Genomic DNA, 18,243 nt, shown 5'->3' with positions numbered 1-18,243 from the left:
GCTAGAATGGAACAGTACTGTGAAACCCAAAAGAAATGAAAAAACCTTACAGAACTCCAGGAGGCAGGCAGAGACATAGGGTTACCTGGAGTTGGATTCAGGAAGCAACTGTAGTAAGGTAACGGAAAGTAGTCTGTATTTCGCCAAGGATCAGCGCACTAGTGGAATCGGCAGGCAAGGCAGCCTGGGTAAGCGGTCCGTATTCAGAAAACCAGGAAGTAGCGCTGTAGTGAATTCGGCAGGCTAGGCAGAGTGGGTAAACGGTCTGTAGTCAGAAACCCAGGAAGTAGTGCTGTAGTGAAGTCGGCAGGCAAAGAAGAGTCTGGAACCAGTCCGTAATCGAAGCCGAGTAACCAAGCAATACAGGAATCAAGCAGGAATAGCTTCAAGGTGAATGACAAAAAGTAGTCTGTCAACCATAGCAGAAAGTAACCCGCCGAAAGCAAGGTAACGTAATGCTAATTAGAAGATCTGATCTGTAAACATGGGGTGGCTTTATGCTGTATGCTGGGGCGGGGCTTGAGAGGGAGCGTGCTTTCGCAAGAGCCATTGGCGTCTCACGTGACACAGAAGACGTGCCTCTGTTGATAGTTTCCATGGAAACCTCAGTTTCTGCCACAAAGACGTAGCCGTGCCCTGTCTGGAAACACAAAACTGCTGTAATCGCAGAGGCAAGCAGGCGCTGTGCATTAGTTGAAACTCCATGTGTGACAGCATCCGCCCTGAAAAACACTGGCAACCCTCTGGAGGTGTGAAAAGCACGCAAGAGCCACACAGCGTGAATATGAGCGGAAGGCTCCCAAGTCCTGTCTTCAGGACCAAATCCTTTCCAATACACCAAGTAGTAGAACTTGCCCCAGGAGAACCTACTATCCAGGATGCGGGAGACGTGGTACTCCTCCTCACCATCAACCAGAACCGGAGCAGGACGTGCAGGCAGATGAGTGTTAGGTAGGCATGGTATGACAAAGGACACATGGAACACAGGATGAATGTGCCATGATACAGGCAAAGCCAGTTTGACTGCCGCGGGGTTCACTATGGAATCGTTGGCATAAGGACCCACAAACCGGGGCAACAACCAACAAACTGCAAAAAATGGTGAGGACAAAAGAGGGCGCTAGAGGACCAACCATGATGGCTGCTTCCTAGTAAACTCCCGCACGGCCTGGCATTAATCCTTTACAATCATCCTCATTTTGGAATAGCATCGCCCTGACCGCCAGACATCTGTGCCAACCAGACTCTGCGCAACCGCCCTGTGAGGTTTGGGGCCAAAACGGAGGCCTAAAGACCCCAAGCGCCATCCCCCACACCCGCACACGATAGAGGCGTGCAGGCCCGCTGAGAGCTGGGACATGGAGTGACAGCCCGGGCCCGGGCAGGGATCGAGCGGGCGAGGGCGGCTGGCCCCCCGCGGGGTCCCCGCGAGGCGGGGCCAGCCCGAATACCCACAGACTGCAGTCATTCTGTGAGGGACCCCTCCTCCCCCCTCGTCAACATCTCTCCCACCGAGGTGCCCGGAGCTCAAGACGGAGCGGGCGCCCGAAGTCCAAGTTCTGTGCGGCAGTCCTTGAGTGGAACGGGCAGACGCCGGACCGCCTGCGCAAGGGAAGCGCAGGGCGAGGAGTGGATCCGTGCCGCCTGCGGTCCACCTCCTTTCATATGACCTGACCCGGTGTGGCACGGGGTGCTGCCAGCCCCCCGCGCAGGACTGAGAGGCCGGGCCAGTGGCCCTCTTTCCCACCGTCCTCCTGGCGGAGGTCCTGCACGGAGCGGAGGAGTGGAGAAGACATGGGAGGTTCAAGAAAGTGCACCCAGCTGTAAAACGCTTTCTGCAGGTACGGAGAATACAGGGGGGATCACCAACCATACTGCCAGAGGCCCTGCCAAAGCCCCCCCAATGCACAACCAAGAGGCTGCTTCCCCTGAGCCACGCACCCCATTAATCCAGTGCATCCTCCTCTGGGTCTCAGCACCCGGGCTGATGAACTGTTTGCCTGGACTTCCCCACCCGCCAAGACAGAACGAGGGGTTAGCCACCTCACCTTCACAAGACCTGACGGAGCAAAGTGGACATAAACGCCACCGGGTGGGTGGCACCTCTCCTCGGCCGCCAATCACTGGACCTCCTTGCCCTCATGCAACCCACAAAATTAGCACCCAGCACCAGTACCAAGCGCTGCATCCGCTCTCCTTATGCCCATGAGAACACTCTGCTATAGCCATTTTCCATGGCAAAGCGCACATCACACCTCATTGCGGGAGGACAACGAGTGACCAGGCACCACGCACAAGCGCTACTCCCAACACAGAATCACCCCCTGCAGAGCAGGTCCAATGGGGAGAACAGACAAGTCGCAGAGAAAACTTACTTTTGAGTCTGGATCAGTTCCCAAAACCCCTAGATTACTAGAAGAACCTGAGACCCCCACTGCCAGCGGCCACCAAATGTACGAGGAAGCCGCCTCTACCGATATCAAAAGACTCCTATTGGATCTGAAAGCAGGCATTGGGAGTCTGAACAGTAAGATGGACGGCCTGACTGCTAAAGTAGATCTCCTCAAGCACCGAATGGACACACACACACTGAACGCCTCAATGAAGTGGAACAACGAGTGTCCAATTTAGATGATAGCACAGCGGCCCTTGGAGCAAGAGTTACCCAACTCGAATCCCAAATGAGGGCAACCACTGCCAAATGTGAAGACTTAGAGGGGTGCTCCCGTAGAAATAACATCAGGATCATCGGAGTGAGGGAACACCAGCCTGAAGCTAAGATGGAACACTTTGTCGAAGCACTATGCATCACCATTTTCGGTTGGGAAGCCCTCTCCCACCTGTTTGTAGTAGAAAGAGCACACAGGATCCCCTCCTCCAAACCAATCCAGGTGCTCCGGCCAGGCCAATAATCACGAAATTGCTCAATTACAAGGACCGTGACGCCATCCTCCGTCTAGCCAGAGAGAAGGGCGAAATTCATCATGACAGAGACAGAATACACTTTTATCCAGACTTCTCCCCTGCGGTCCAATCCCAGAGAAGATCATTCACCGCCACTAGACAGAGACTCAAAGAAAACCAAATCACATACTCGATGCTCTTCCCAGCACGACTCAGAATCAAACGGGAAGGAAAGGTCCATTTCTTCCAGACGCTGAAAGAGGCAAACAAATTCCTGAACCGGGTGGGTTGTTCGGGCCTAAACGCCAACCAGGCACGCACACAAAGAGAAAGAGGCAACAGATACACAATGTGACCATACACATGGCCACTGGCGATAATACCGACATACTAAACCCACCAACTATTCCAAAACCAACACCGGAGTTAAACACTCCAAGGCCGTGCAACCTGGGAAGCCCCTAGGGCCCCTTGCACAGCAAAGTTAATGCATCTGTTCGCTGTTAATGGGAAGAAAAGTACGGGACGTCCCTGCACCGTTGCAGAGCTTCCCCCGACCAAAGGAGCACACAAGCACAACATCACTAATGTTGGTGTTCCAGTTTACAAGGGAGGGATCAATGTGGGCCAGTTGGGAGTTGCCCAAACAGGGGAGGGATAACAGTCCCAGGAAATCACTGCCCACAGCCCGCCTGTCTCTCACCATGGCTCGACCTCGGGCCGCCACTGCGTCACTCAAAGAACCATCGGCTCACTACAAACCTTTGGGGCTACACAGCCTCTCGCAACTCACCAAATGGCTGCACTTCAACAATAATCACCCACCCATCCGAACTGTTTAAGGTAGCGATCTGGAACATCCGAGGGGGGGGCAACCAACCGACGAAGATCAGAAGGTTCCTACAATACATCAGGAGACACAAAATCGACATAGTCATGCTTCAGGAGACCCATCTCCTTCCTGATTCGGAACGCCACTGGGCCAGATCATGGGGCTGCCACAGGTACTTCTCGTCATACTCTTCATACGCGAGAGGGGTGGCCATCCTGATCGACAGAAAAACAGGCTTCAGTTTAATAGAGTCCAAGAGAGACTCTGAAGGAAGAGCGATATTATATATCCTAGCAAGGACCGAGATAACCTTTGTAAACTCTTATGCCCCCAATACAGACGGCCCTAACAACTTCGACTGGATCATGTCTCACTTGGGAACGATTAATCCGGGCACAGTCATATGGGGAGCAGATTTCAATACAACGCTAGGCGCCCAAATGGACAAGTCACACACTACAACCGCTCGCCCCTCCAAGGCCAGTCTCCAAATCAAAGAGATCTGCCAGGCATTCGACTTGATCGACGCATGGAGACAAGCTAACCGAAACCTGAGAGACTATACTTTCCACTCTGCTGTTCACAACACCAACTCACGCATCAATTACCTTATGGTATCGGCACGGAGCCCATTCCAATGGTGTGCCAATCATATCCTTCCCAGAACCTTTTCTGACCACTCCATGGTAACGCTTGAGTATACCCTACCCAACACTAAGCCGGCCACGCTTCAATGGAGGCTCAAACCAGGCTTGCTGTCGGACTCAGTGTTCGCAGCTGAACTACAGCAAGAAATCGCATATTTTCTCGAGGTAAATCAAGATTCCGTCAATTCCGCAGGCACACTGGGGGAAACCTTAAAATGCTATGTACGTGGCGTCTGTATGGCAAAAGAGAACAGCATTCTGAAATTGATTAGACGTGAATTAGCAAACAGCGAAGATCGACTAAAGGAACTTGAACACAAGCGCACCACATCTGAAGACCCGCAACACCAAGCCGATTTAAAAAAGGAACTGCTAAAATTCAATGAAACAGCCACACGAGAACTAAAATTCCTCGGCCACAGACACCTGGTCTGGCATAATGGCGAGGGACAAAAACCTGGTGCCCTATTAGCACGTCTGTTGGAGCTCGACAGAACACCCACCCGAATAGAACGGATTTGTGATTCTCAAGGAACCCTGGAATACACAGAAGAGAACATTGTAAGGGTATTTCACTCATTCTACCAAAACCTATACAGCTCCAAACATAGTCCACACCCTGAGGCTCTTCAAAACTATTTAAATGACAGAACTATATTGGGTGATTAGCGAACTCAGAGAACCACTGAACATGCCCATATCGGCGGAAGAGATCATCTCAGTCACCAAACACCTTCCTAATTCCAAAGCCCCAGGTCCAGATGGTCTAATAGGCGAATTTTACAAAGCTTTTTGCAACCACCATAGCCCCGCTTTTATTGCGCATGTACGAAGAGGCCTTAGATCATGGAACACTCCCACAAACGATGCGTGAAGCTAATGTCATCCTATTGCACAAGTCAGGAAAACCCCTGGACAATTGCGCCTCTTATGGGCCGATCTCCCTAGAACCTAGACAATAAAATACTAGCCAAAATTCTAACAACACGTCTACTCCCCCTCATGCCCGCACTGGTGCTGGGCGATCATGCAGGGTTCATCCCAGGCCGTAGCACAACATATGTCATCAGGAGACTGTTCGGTGTTGTAGAGGCACTTGACCCATCACAACAAGCAATAGCGGTTTTACTAGACGCCGAAAAGGCATTCGACTCCGTCGAATGGCCTTTCATGTTTGCGGTTTTAGAACGGATTGGGCTCGGGAACTTCTTTATCGGGCTAATCTCACTACTATATAACGACCCTTGTTCCTTCATCACCCTAGGTAACGCAAAATCGGCTAGCATAAAACTTGAACATGGCACCAGACAAGGCTGTCCCCTGTCAGCTCTTATCTTCGCCCTCATGATGGAACCCCTAGCCTTGCAACTACGTGACCAACAGCTTCCCAGAGGCCTTACCCTTGGTCCCCATAAATTAATTGTCTCACTATGCTGACGATGTGGTCCTATTTGTACAAGATCCCGAAAGCAATCTTAATCCCATAATGCGCGAAGTGATCAAATTTAGTAATGTCTCCGACCTCAAAACCAACCACTCCAAATCAGTGATCTTCCCCCTAACACGTCAGACCACCAAATTCGTAGACGACCATGGGTTCAAATGGGAAGACTCCCAAGTTCGCTACCTGGGTATTCACATGTCCCTCAATCATAATGAAATCTACAATGACAACTACGGGCCGACACTGAAATCACTTCAAGAGTGCATACAGAGATGGAAAACGTTCCCACTAACACTCTGGGGCAGAGCCTCCTTGATTAAAATGAGGATTCTCCCCAAGCTTCTCTACTTATTCACAAACATACCACTGCTCCTCCCACAGGCCTTCTTTAGGAAAATTAAGAGCCTTATTCTGGAGTTATTATGGGCAGGGAAACCAGCAAGAGTAGCCTACACTACTTTAATTTTACCGACATCCCACAGTGGCCTCGCACTCCCCGATATGGAAAGGTACTTCTGGGCAGCCCAAGCACAGTTCCTGAGTCACTGGTATACTACACACTTTATCCGCCCGCATGTACAGATAGAAAGAGCCCTAGCTTCACCTAACCTACTAAGATCAGTTATCATCGGCCACATGCCAATACCTCAAAGCACAATGAATCCCGTCCTCTCCACCTATGCAATCTGGAAAAAACTAGCACGAAAATATAATGTACAAGTTAGATTCTCCCCCTTGCTGCCAATCAAGTTCAACCCAGGTGTCCCTTTGACATCCGAGAAGGTGTTTCACCAGTGGCTCCAGAAGATTAACGTCCAATCACTTGGTAACCTCTTCCCCGAGGGCAGATTCATGACCCCGCAGATAGCCAGAGAAAGGGGAGGCGAATCGTCTCTTGACATATTCATGTACTTCAGACTACGTTACACATTGCAGTCAGTATTCCTATCATTCCCCCAACAGCCAGAGACATGGGCTCTCGTACACAACACGATCCAAGCACAGGGAGAAGGAAAGTTAACGTCACTGATATATAAAACCCTACTAACAGACACAGTGACAATAGACACACGTACGAAGGAGCGCTGGGAAAAGGCCATCAAACCACGATCTCAGAAGAAGACTGGACTCATATCCTACAGCAAACACAGAAAGTGGCAATAAACACACGCTTCAAGCAAATCCAGTTCAACTTCATACACCAAACCTACTTCACCCCAGCCAAGAAACACAGACAACACCAGGAAACACCAGCACAGTGTGAGAGATGCAGCGCCCAGACAGCTGATTTCTTCCACCTCGCCTGGAACTGTCCCGTGGTCTACCAGTTCTGGTCTCAGGTCCTACAAACGGTAATGGCAATAAAAGGTGAGGAGCCAATGCCTCTCCCCTTGGTGGCCCTCCTCAGCCTTACCAAATACCTGCACCCTTCAATAAGGAAACTAACAGCTCTTCTTTTGGTCTTGGCATGCAGGAGAATCGCCATGGAATGGGGACGTGGTCCGGCCCCCTCTCTGGCAGCGTGGAAAAAAGACATCCTGTACTGCCAGGACTTGGATACCGAATTTCTGCATAAACTCCAAGTACATGCGCGCCCACCAGACATATGGGGCCCATATGTCACATACCTGCTTACAACAACAACTGGCTCGGACTCAGGAGAGCAAACCGAATGAAATAATCGAACCAAACACAGTTACCCCCACAGTGCTGACGGCCTCGATTGACTGAAACAGAGAGCCAGTCACTACATAACTCTTGTACCTAACAGTGAGGACCCCGTAGAAGAGTGCAAAGAATTATTGTATGCAAATTCAGCTTGGCACAAGGCCAACACCCAAGTTTGCTGGAATTGAAGACACAGACATCTGAGGTACTGTTCCACGGTGGCGTTGGCCCTTTCAGTCTGACCGTCGGTCTGAGGATGGTGGGAAAAAGAATATCTGTCGTCTATGCCCAAGGATTCCGTAAGAGCTTTCTAGAAGCGGGCGGTAAACGGAGTACCACGATCTGATATGATGATAGACGGTAGCCCAAAACGCCGGAAGACGTTTGCCAGGAACAATTCAGCCAGTCTTGGAGTAGACAGGGCACAAAAAACGCGTATTTCCTAAAATAGTCTACCACCACCGAGATTGTGTTAAGACCCTTGACCTCATGGAGCTCCACTATATATCCATCAACACCATTTGCCAAGGTTTGTAAGGATAGGCATTGGCATAGAAGGCCTATAGGTTTAGCTCTTGCAGACTTGCATTGTACACAGATTGCACATGTCACGATATGTTCCATGACATCCTGTGTCATTGTAGGCCACCAGGACCAACGGGGTAGGGCTTCCAAAGTCTATTGCTGACCCGGATGAGCTGCAATCACCGAATCATGGGCCCACTGAAGCACCCAAGTACGTGCTTGTCTTGGTGAAATGAACACCCGGCCTTCGATAAATGGAAGGCCATCTATCACGTCAAGATTTGACTCCGCCACTTCCTCAGGATGTGAAGAAACCCATTGCGCTATAACGGTTCGCATCCGAGGCTGGACCAAACAACGACATATCACATTAGTGGGCAAAAGACGGGTTGGTTCCGTCAGGGCTTGGTCATCATCTGTATGGGGGGCACGACAGCGCATCAGCCAAAATCTGAGATTTGGCAGGATGGTAAGTGATGAAGAAATTATACTGCAAAATAAAAAGATGCCATCTAGACTGTCTGGCAGTGAGACACTTCATCGACTGGAAGGCCAACAAACTGCGATGGTCAGAGTAAACCGTGACTGGATGTCGTGCACCCAAGAGATGTTGTCTTCACTCTGCGAATGCGTCTCTGATGGCTAATAATTCTCTTTCCGTTATAGTGTAATTATTCTCATAGGGAAACAGCTTTCGGGAAAAGTTTTCTATCGGATGTGACTCCCCTGACTGAGGGCATACCTGCGAGAGGACAGCCCCCAGAGTGAAACCAGAAGCATCAACTTCCACATAAAACGGCACCTCTGGATCTGGGTGTTTCAGAACAGGAGCTGTGGTGAAAGCCGTTTTCAGTTTTTCAAACGCAGTCTGCTCATCCGATGTCCAGACAATAGGTACTTTGGAGCTAGTCAAAGCCATCAAGGGCGCTGAGATAAACGAAAAACCGTGGATGATGCGTCTGTAAATATTTAAGATCCTAAAAAGGACGGCAAAGCCTTGACCGAAGTCGGTACTGGCCAACCCAGGACTGCTTTTACTTTGTTAGTGCTCATACGGATGCCCTGTTTGGTAAGGTTGACACCAAGAAACTCCTCCTCCGAGGCGTGGAATACACATTTTTCCGCTTTTACGTAAAGGCTGTTTTCCCGTATACGCTTTAACACGGTACAACCATGTTGGACATGCTCTTGCATTGAGCGGGAGTAGATAAGAATGTCATCTAAATAGATCACGACATACTGGTCCAGGACGTCGTGAAATAAGTCATTCATGAAAGCCTGAAACGTAGCTGGGGCGTTGCAGAGACTGAATGGCATTACCAAGTACTCATAAAGACCTTAGCATGTATTGAATGCGGTTTTCCATTCATGCCCCTCTCTTATACGTACAAGATTGTATGCACCCCGCAGGTCCAGCTTGGTAAACACCTGTGAAGAACCCAGCCAATCAAGAAGGACTGAAATTAAGGGAAGGGGGTACTGGTTTTCTACAGTTACTGCGTTAAGGGCCCAATAATCTAGGAATGGCCTAAGGTCACCCTCTTTCTTGGGAACAAAGAATAGGGGAGAAGCAAGCAGTGATTTAGAGGGACATATAAACCCCATGTCCAATGTCTTTTCTATGTATTCTTTCAAAACTGCATCTTCCTTCAGGATTAATGAATACACCCTACCTGTCGGAACCTTATCCCCTGGAATAAGGTCAATTGGGCAATCCTAAATGCAATGGTGAGGCAGGGTCTCAGCCTTGCCCTTATCGAAGACGTCCAGGAAGTCAGTATACTCAGAAGGCACATGGACCTTTGGAGTACTAGAGACCGCCCCTATGTGAGAAGAAGAGGCAGCTAGAGCGGAACAAGGACTTTCTGGCATGATGCCATGTGCTTTCATACACTGTATTACACATTGTGGATGGAAACTGGATAGAACGGAAGGCCCAATAAATGACAGGATTGTGGTATTGGAGCCACTCGGTTCCCAAGATGACCTTATAAGCTGGAGCTTTCATGACATCAAAGCAAATCTCCTCGGAATGGCTGTCGTCAGCACACATGATCAGGAGCTGATCAGGAGCTTAGTTTGATGGGTAACCATTTCCGAAGACCAGCGTAGACCCGTCAACGGCGTTGACGGTCTCTGGATGTTTTTTGGGTATCAAAGTGATCCCAGATAGTGAAGCATAATTCTGATCAATGTAATAGCCTGTGGCACCAGACTCCAGTACCACTGTGGACTTAAAGGAAACCCTGTAGCAGTGGAAAAGGTAACAGGAAGATGGAAAAGCACAGAAGGACAATTAAGAGGTGAGTCCATCAAAACCCTTCCTGAAGTAGGGACTCTGTCAACTGTTGGGATTTGGCATTTCCCGCCTTCCTCTCGGGTTTTTTGGTACATTCGGGTAACAGATGATCGGAGGCGCCACAGTACATACAGAGATTGTGAGATCTACGATACTCCTTCTGGGCCGGAATCAAAGGACCTCTAACTGCACCTATCTGCAAAGGTTCTGGAGCAGGAGATGATGATGCTGTGGGATCAGGGGTGATTGGAAAGAGGGCAGGTTTCTTTTCTCCCCGTCTTTCAGCCTAGCGTGCATCTATCTATAGTCCCATATCGAGCAGTTCCTCAAAAACGGTGGGGGCTATTGGTACTGTGGATATGGTATCCTTGAGTTCTTTGCATAGTCCTTGATAGAACACAGCAGCCTTCTTTTCCTCAGGCCAATCAGTTTCAGAAGCCAACTGGTTGAATCAGGCTAAATAAGTGAAAAGTGAGTTGTAGTCTTGTTTATGTTTCAGGAGTTCTAAATCTGAAGCTTGTGTGGTATGACGCAAATCAAATACCTTGCTCATCATAGCCCGAGAGCGTCACAGTTGAAGCACAAATGGCTATTTGCCTCTAGCAATGGGTTTGCCAAGGTGGCAGCAGTACCCCCAACGTGGGATAGAACAAATGCTGCCTTAGTGGTAGACGTAGGAAACGAGGCTGGACGGCAGAGGAAATGCAGTCGACATTGGTTAATAAACGTTCAATAATGTTTTGGATCGCCCAAGAACCGTTCTGGTGGTGCCAGGGGAAACTGCGTGGATAACACCACGGGTGCTGGTTCCTTTCTAGGAGCAGGAAAAACAGAGCCAGAGGCTGTGACCCAAGCCGAATCGGCTCCGTGTGTGGCAGAAGTGGTAACCAGAGACTGAATGGCGTCAATGCGTTGCCAAAGTGTCTCTACACATTTAAGGACTGATATGACGAATGCGCAAATCATCTGAACTATTTGTACCAAGGGATCTGTAAGCTCCGTCGTCATTATGGCTTCTAATTTTGTTACTCACCGCTCCTATGCAGCCAGGGGTGTTGTAAAGACGTCCAAAGAACAGCGTGACGAACCAAGGAGCAGAATCGGTTCACTTGGCAGCGAGCCCAATTTCACTACGTCCTCCCATAAATCAGGCCTCCTCAGCTTGAGGGAACTCTTTTTACGATACACCCCTCTGCTGTTCTAGAAAGACAGGCAGAGGGGTTGATCTCACAAAAGAGAGGGGAACACACGCAACGCTTGTACCAATGCTGCGAAGAAAGGACAAAGAGTGAGTGATACTGGGTTTAACCACTGTGCAACAATCTCACAACTGAGGTTCTAAATACCTGTATGTTTATCCTGCTAAGATAGTGAGTTCGACCCTACAATAAGAACCCAAACACAAGTCTTAATCACCTATAACAATAATAATCTCAGACAACACCCCTCCTAAACACAACAGTTGTTCTTACCACCAGGAAGAGAGTATTGAGTCAAAAGAAGTACCACAAGCAACGACAGGTGAAAATAAGAAAAAAGGAAGGTTAGTAGCGAGGACTACCCCGGGCGGCACAAGGGACGCACTGGTAACAGGTTGGTGCACTGGGCGGCAGAGCATTCGTATGTGCATGTTTTCAGTTCAGGTGAATCTTCGAATGGAATATTGCAGAACAAGGGATGTTCAAATGAAGGAGTTAAATATGCCAGTTTGGCAAAGTCGAGTGCTGGAATGGAACAGTACTGTTAAACCCCAAAGAAAGGAAAAAACCTTACGGAACTCCAGGAGGCAGGCGGGGACGTAGGTTTACCCAGAGTTGGATTCAGGAACCACTGTAGTAAAGTAACGGCAAGTAGTCCATAATTCGCCAAGGATCAGCGCGATAGTAAAATCGGCAGATAAGGCAGAGTGGGTAAACGGTCCGTAGTCAGAAACCCAGGAAGTAGTGCTGTAGTGAATTTAGCAGGCAAAGAAAAGTCTGGAACCAGTCCATAATCAAAGCCGAGTAAACAAGCAATACAGGAATCAAGCAGGAATAGCTTCAAGGTGGACGACAAAAAGTAGTCTGTCAAATTTAGCAGAAAGTAACCCACTGAAAGCAAGGTAACGTAACGCTAATTAGAAACCCTGATCTGTAAACATGCAGTGGCTTTATGCTGTATGCCGGGGCGGGGCTTGAGCGGGAGTGTGCTTTTGCAAGAGCCGTTGGCGTCTCACGTGACACTGGAGACGTGCCTCTGTAGATAGTTTCCATGGAAACCTCCATTTCTGCCACAAAGACGTAGTCATGCCCCGTCTGGAAACACAAAACCACTGTAATCGCAAAGAGGCACGCAGGCGCTGTGCATCAGATGAAGGTCCACGTGTGACACAGCTGCTGCTTCAGCCACCTCTAAACCACTCTGAGGTCTTGACTCACAACACCCCGGAGGGAGGTAGACTATCACAGCATTTGAAAGAATGGCAGGCTATTACTTCAGGTGCATGGGCCCACAGTTACTGCCTCCCCTTTATACAGAGACTTCAGTATCATCAAATGGGAAAACATTCGCTAAATGTTCCGGATACATTCCTGTTGCCAGAAATGTTAACCCTGCTACAAAAAGGTGCTATAGAGTCAGTACCTGTGATGGAGAGGGACAGAAGGTGGTATTCTCCCTATTTCCTAACCCCCAAGAAGGACAGAGGGCTGAGACCTATCTCAGACTTGAGATACTTGAACAAGTTCCTGAGGAAGGAAGAGTTCAAGATGGTCACACTTTCACAGATCCTTCCGGCCCTCCAGTTCCAGGATTGGATGGTGTCATTGGACCTTCAGGATGCTTACCTTCATGTGCCAATCCAACACAAGCAGAGGATGTACCTGAGGTTCGCTGTTGGCGATTCTCATTATCAGTTTCGTGTTCCGCCATTTGGGCTAACCTCTGCCCAAGGGTTTTCACCAAGCTGAAGGCGGCGGTGGCAGCGAGTCTCAGAAGAGGGGAGATTCACGTCTACCCCTACCTGTACGATTGGCTGATCAGGGCCCATTCTCCCAAACAAACCCTGCAACATTTCAGCATAACCTGCCACTCTCTCTGCAGACTGGGCTTCTCCCTCAATTACAAGAAGTGCAACATGATAACATCTCAAAGACTCCAGTTTATTGGGGCAGTCCTGGATGCATCCCTGGGAAAAGCCTTGCCACCAGAGGTGAGGGCTAAAAACATGGACTCCAAATTTCAGAGTGCCCAGCGTCTCCCAGCCTTCTACTTTCTGAGATTATGATACGATATTATATGATATATGATATGATAGGTTATTTATAACGCGTTTAATACCCAGAGGTTTCTAAGCGCAGACCTGGGGATCGAATCTGTGTCGCTCTGTGTCGTCTTGCTTTCAAGGCGAGCATGTTGACCCTGAGCTATCCTCCCGAGGTTGCTTGGTCTCATAGAATCCTGCATTTATCTGGTGCCAGAGGCTCGCCTGAGAATGAGATCTCTACAGTGGGCTCTCAAGACTCAATGGTCCCCATTCTCATGCAGGATGTCCGACCTCCTTCAGGTTCCAAGCAGGGACGCACAGGATCTTCTGTGGTGGACCTGCGAGGACAACATTCTGAAGGGAGAACCTTTTTGGAAACAATGGCCAGAGATAAAGGTAGTAACGGACGCCTCACTAACAGGGTGGGGAGTCCATACCAACGATTTGACAATCAGCGGTCATTGGTCTCTATCGGAGTCCAAACTACATATCAACCTTTTGGAGCTGAGGGCAATCCGACTAATGCTGCAGGCCTTTCTGCCCTCGGTACGGTGAAAGAATGTCCTGCTAATGACAGACAACACAGTGGCCATGTACTACCTCAACAAGAGAGGAGGCATAGGGTCACTATCACTGTGCAGAAAAGCAATGCATCTCTGGTTCTGGGCAATTCAGGAAGGAATCTCTCTATCAGCAGTTCATCTAGCCGGAGAGGAGAACACAACGGTGGACGCTCTGAGCAGGCAGAGCACAGTCTCCCACGAGTGGGAACTAGCTCGGGAAGTCCTCCAAGAGATCTTCACCCTTTGAGGAACCCCTCAAGTAGATCTGTTCACGACCAGTGCGAACTGTTTTGGTCCAGGGAATTTCCTCCAAGAGGAGCTCTAGGGAACGCATTTGTAGTGGACTGGGATTTTCCTAATTACCCCAGATTGGGCCAGGGAGACATGGTACCCGGACCTTCTGGACATGTCCATTTGCCCTCCAATACGTCTTCCACAAAGAGAGGACCTTCTCTCGTGAGAAGAGGGCTAGGTTCTCCATCCCGAGGTCAAGACACTCAGCCTTCACGCAAGGTTTCTGAGAGGCTGAGGTACAAGGATTGGGACCTCCCGGATGATGTAATGGAGATTTTGCTTTCGGCCAAAAGGCCAGCAACAAACTCCTTATACTGCTATCATTGGAACAAGTTCTGCAGCTGGTGTAGAGAAAAGGATGTACACCTTTTTCAATGCGGTACACCTATAGTGTTATCTTTTCTACTACATTTGGCAAACCTGGGGCTCCAGAGTGGGACAATCAAAGGATATTTAGCTGTGCTTTCCATATTCAAGCGCACCTCGGAAGAGGCATCCTATTTCAAAATTCCATTAATAATTCAATTCCTTAAATGACTCACAAATGCATTTCCTCCTACACCATGTACAGTAAAGGGAAACCCAAAAGTCACTATAAAAAATAGTGAATTCTCTACGTAGTTTTGGGACTCAGATAGAGTATATATCAATAGAAGGTAGATTCATACACAACAGCACATCCAAATACAAACATAATTCAAAACAGTTTCAATTTATTCAAAAAAGATAAAACATGATTAAACACAATTTAAACGTGTGACATAAAAAGACTTTAAAATAAAGTACTTGTGACATTACGACCTTATAATTAGGTAACAGGAATTCAAAACTGATACAAATATGACAGTGAACTTCAGGATCACGTCTTACTAAACTGTTGAACTGAAGTATGATCAATAAAGATCTAAATATAACTCTAGTACCAACAATTACTAGGTTTTTCCCTCGACATGTTTCAGTTCTCTATTTTCATTTGGAACCTTCTTCAGGAGTATGATTTTGGGTCACATAGACTTTACAGTTCATCTTAAATGATCTTTTCGAAAGCGCCACCAGGTGCGCATTAAAAATCGGATAGCTTGCCTGGGAGTGGTCTATATGTAGAAACTGGGCTCATCTGAATTCCTTAAGTTTGACTTCAAGTCCACAAATGGACGGAGTTGTCTCCTCACAAACCATCAATGATTCCAGGTAAGTGGGTAAGTGTAGAGTGATTCGATTTTCAGATTAATCCTGGCCCTCGGCGACAACATTTGTCTGTCCCAAGATGAGAAGATAAACGTCTGACAGCTGGACGAAATTTCCATTGGGTTGATAGATAAATCGTCCTCAAAAGAGACTGGTCCCCATCATGACCATTATCTCTCACGTCTTGAACACTGTGTCTAGCATACACAGAAATTACTTGCGGGCGTGATCCCGTCCTTTTTTTAAGTAACTTTATTGCTTGTTTACAGAGCACTCAAACCACAGATACTTGACGCCAAACACTGAAAAACACACTGGAGAACCTACGGCGGCCATTATGTGTTTAATCATGTTTTATTTTTTTTTAATACATTGAAACTGTTTTGAATTATAATATATTTGGATGTGCTGTTGTGTATGCATCTACCTTCTATTCATATATCCTCCTACACCATTCCATTTACCAACTTGGAACCATAACTTAGTTTTAAAGTTTTTAACATGTGGTCCTTCCGAACCACTTCAGTCCTGTCCCCTAAGACTGCTAACTACAAAACCATTTTCTTAGTGCTGTTAACATGAGCCTGCAGGGTGAGTGAGTTGCAAGCATTATCCTGTAAACCTAATTTTACCTCTTTTTACAAGGATAAAATTGTTCCTAAGGTAAAACCTTCATTTTTATCCAAAATTGTATCCGACTTCCATCTGACCCAAAAAAATGCGCTTCCGGCTTTCTACCTCATCCTGGCAAGGAAGAGGAAAGATTTCATAAACTTGTGTCACAAGTCTCTCCCCTTCTCACCTGTCTTTCCTGTTGGCTTGCAACCTTCTTTCGTGACTTCTTCCGCACAGTCCGGGATTTGTATAGACCTGTGCGCGGGTCTTCGGATTCCAGCGTGCTTCATTAAGACTGTCCAGGATGGAACCAGGAAGGAACAATGTCCGCGCACGGAGGCACGGCAGCTGTGACTCGAGCACTGTGAAAATCCAGGAAGTTGGGTAAGTTTAGAGGATGTAAGGAAAGGAGGAGGAATCAAGGAACCGGGAAAGGGGAAATTCAAGAGGATAGCCCCAAGCGAACTCTGGCAGCACACGTCCAGCTACGGCGAACAGCAGGGTTGAGAAGCGCAGCGCCGCAGGGGTGTGTCTGTTTAATAGTGTGTGAAGCGCAGAACGTAAAGGCTGGCAAGCTACGTTTCGTATGCGACAGCCATGTTGGCAGGGTTACTGCATTCAGAGCTCTATGGGTCAGGGACCAGGAGGTCCAAAAGGGACACAGGCGACGGTTCATGACAGCATGCCTCCTCTGAAGCCCAGCTCCTCCAGGTTTGCCTGGATGGATAAGGTGGTATCTTCGAATCAACCTGTGGGCATTCATGTTTGAAAGGGGTTCCCAGGTTCGCTCACTAGGTGGATATCGTTTCCATTCGACCAGGTACTGCAGCTGACCACGTCGGTACCTGGAATCACATTCTGGAGACCTCATATTCGAGTTGGTCATTGACAATCACTGGCGTAGCTCTTGGAGCAGTTCGAGAGGGTTGGACATTTGGCTTTAACAGAGAGGTATGGAAAACTGGGTGGATCCTTTTCCAAGATTCAGGTAGTTGGAGTCGAAAGGCCACTAGATTGATAATTTCTTTTATAGAAAAGGGACCGTAATACCTGGGTGCCAATTTATTTGGACGTAAAGTGACGTGGGAGGAGTTTTGTGGATAACCAGACTTTATCGCCTATTGAATATGAAGGTCCTGGTCTTCTTTTGGAGTCAGCATAAAGTTTCACATCTCTTCGAGCCTTTTGCAGGTTTTCTTTAGCTTCCTTATGTACATTGATTATTGTTTCAATCCAAGAATAAACCGTAGGAACTGGGGTTGGATGTGGAAGAATGGACGGTAGGACTGAAGGATGAAATCCTTGACTACAGAAAAAAGGACTGGTTTTGATAGCTGAATGATCCGAATGATTGTATGCGAACTCGGCCACAGGTATTAAGAGTGACCAATCATCCTGGACCTTGGTGGCGAAGCAACGAAGATATTGCTCTAAAGTTTGGTTAACACACTCAGTAGCTCCATTGGTCTGTGGGTGATATCCCGAAGACAAGGCACGCTGGATTCCCAGTATACGACATAACTGATTCCAGAAACTGGGATATGTATTGGGGCCCTCTATCAGAAATGATCTTGGAAGGTAGCCCATGAAGCCGGAATATGTGTTCCTGGAGACCTGCTGGTTTTTTGTTATCGTGTTTGTTCTGATTGCAGACTGCACACATCTGGATATGGATCTTGATATCATCCCTCATCTTTAGCCACCAAAACTGTCTTTGTATTAGATGGAGAGTGTTGGTGATGCCACAGTGCCCTGAATGGAAAGTATCATGACATAGGCTTGTGATTCTTTGTCTCAATCCAGGAATGTGAATGACCAAGCAATTGTCCTTGAACAGGTATCCGTCCTTTGTTTTGAGATTCCATTGATTGTTTCTTTTAAACTCCTTCCATAGTTCAGAGGACTGGGTTTGAATTTGAATATCCTCCAAGAGGGTGATTGCTTGGGCAACAAATATTGTGTGGGGAAACATCTTGGGAAAGGTCCAATCCTCAAGGGGCTCATAGTCGGGACGCCTGGA

The sequence above is a fragment of the Ambystoma mexicanum genome, chromosome 4q (assembly GCF_040938575.1).
Source record: "Ambystoma mexicanum isolate Mex_15411 chromosome 4q, UKY_AmexF1_1, whole genome shotgun sequence".
NCBI classification, from domain to species: domain Eukaryota; kingdom Metazoa; phylum Chordata; class Amphibia; order Caudata; family Ambystomatidae; genus Ambystoma; species Ambystoma mexicanum.
Note: the sequence above shows the minus strand (reverse complement) of the source record.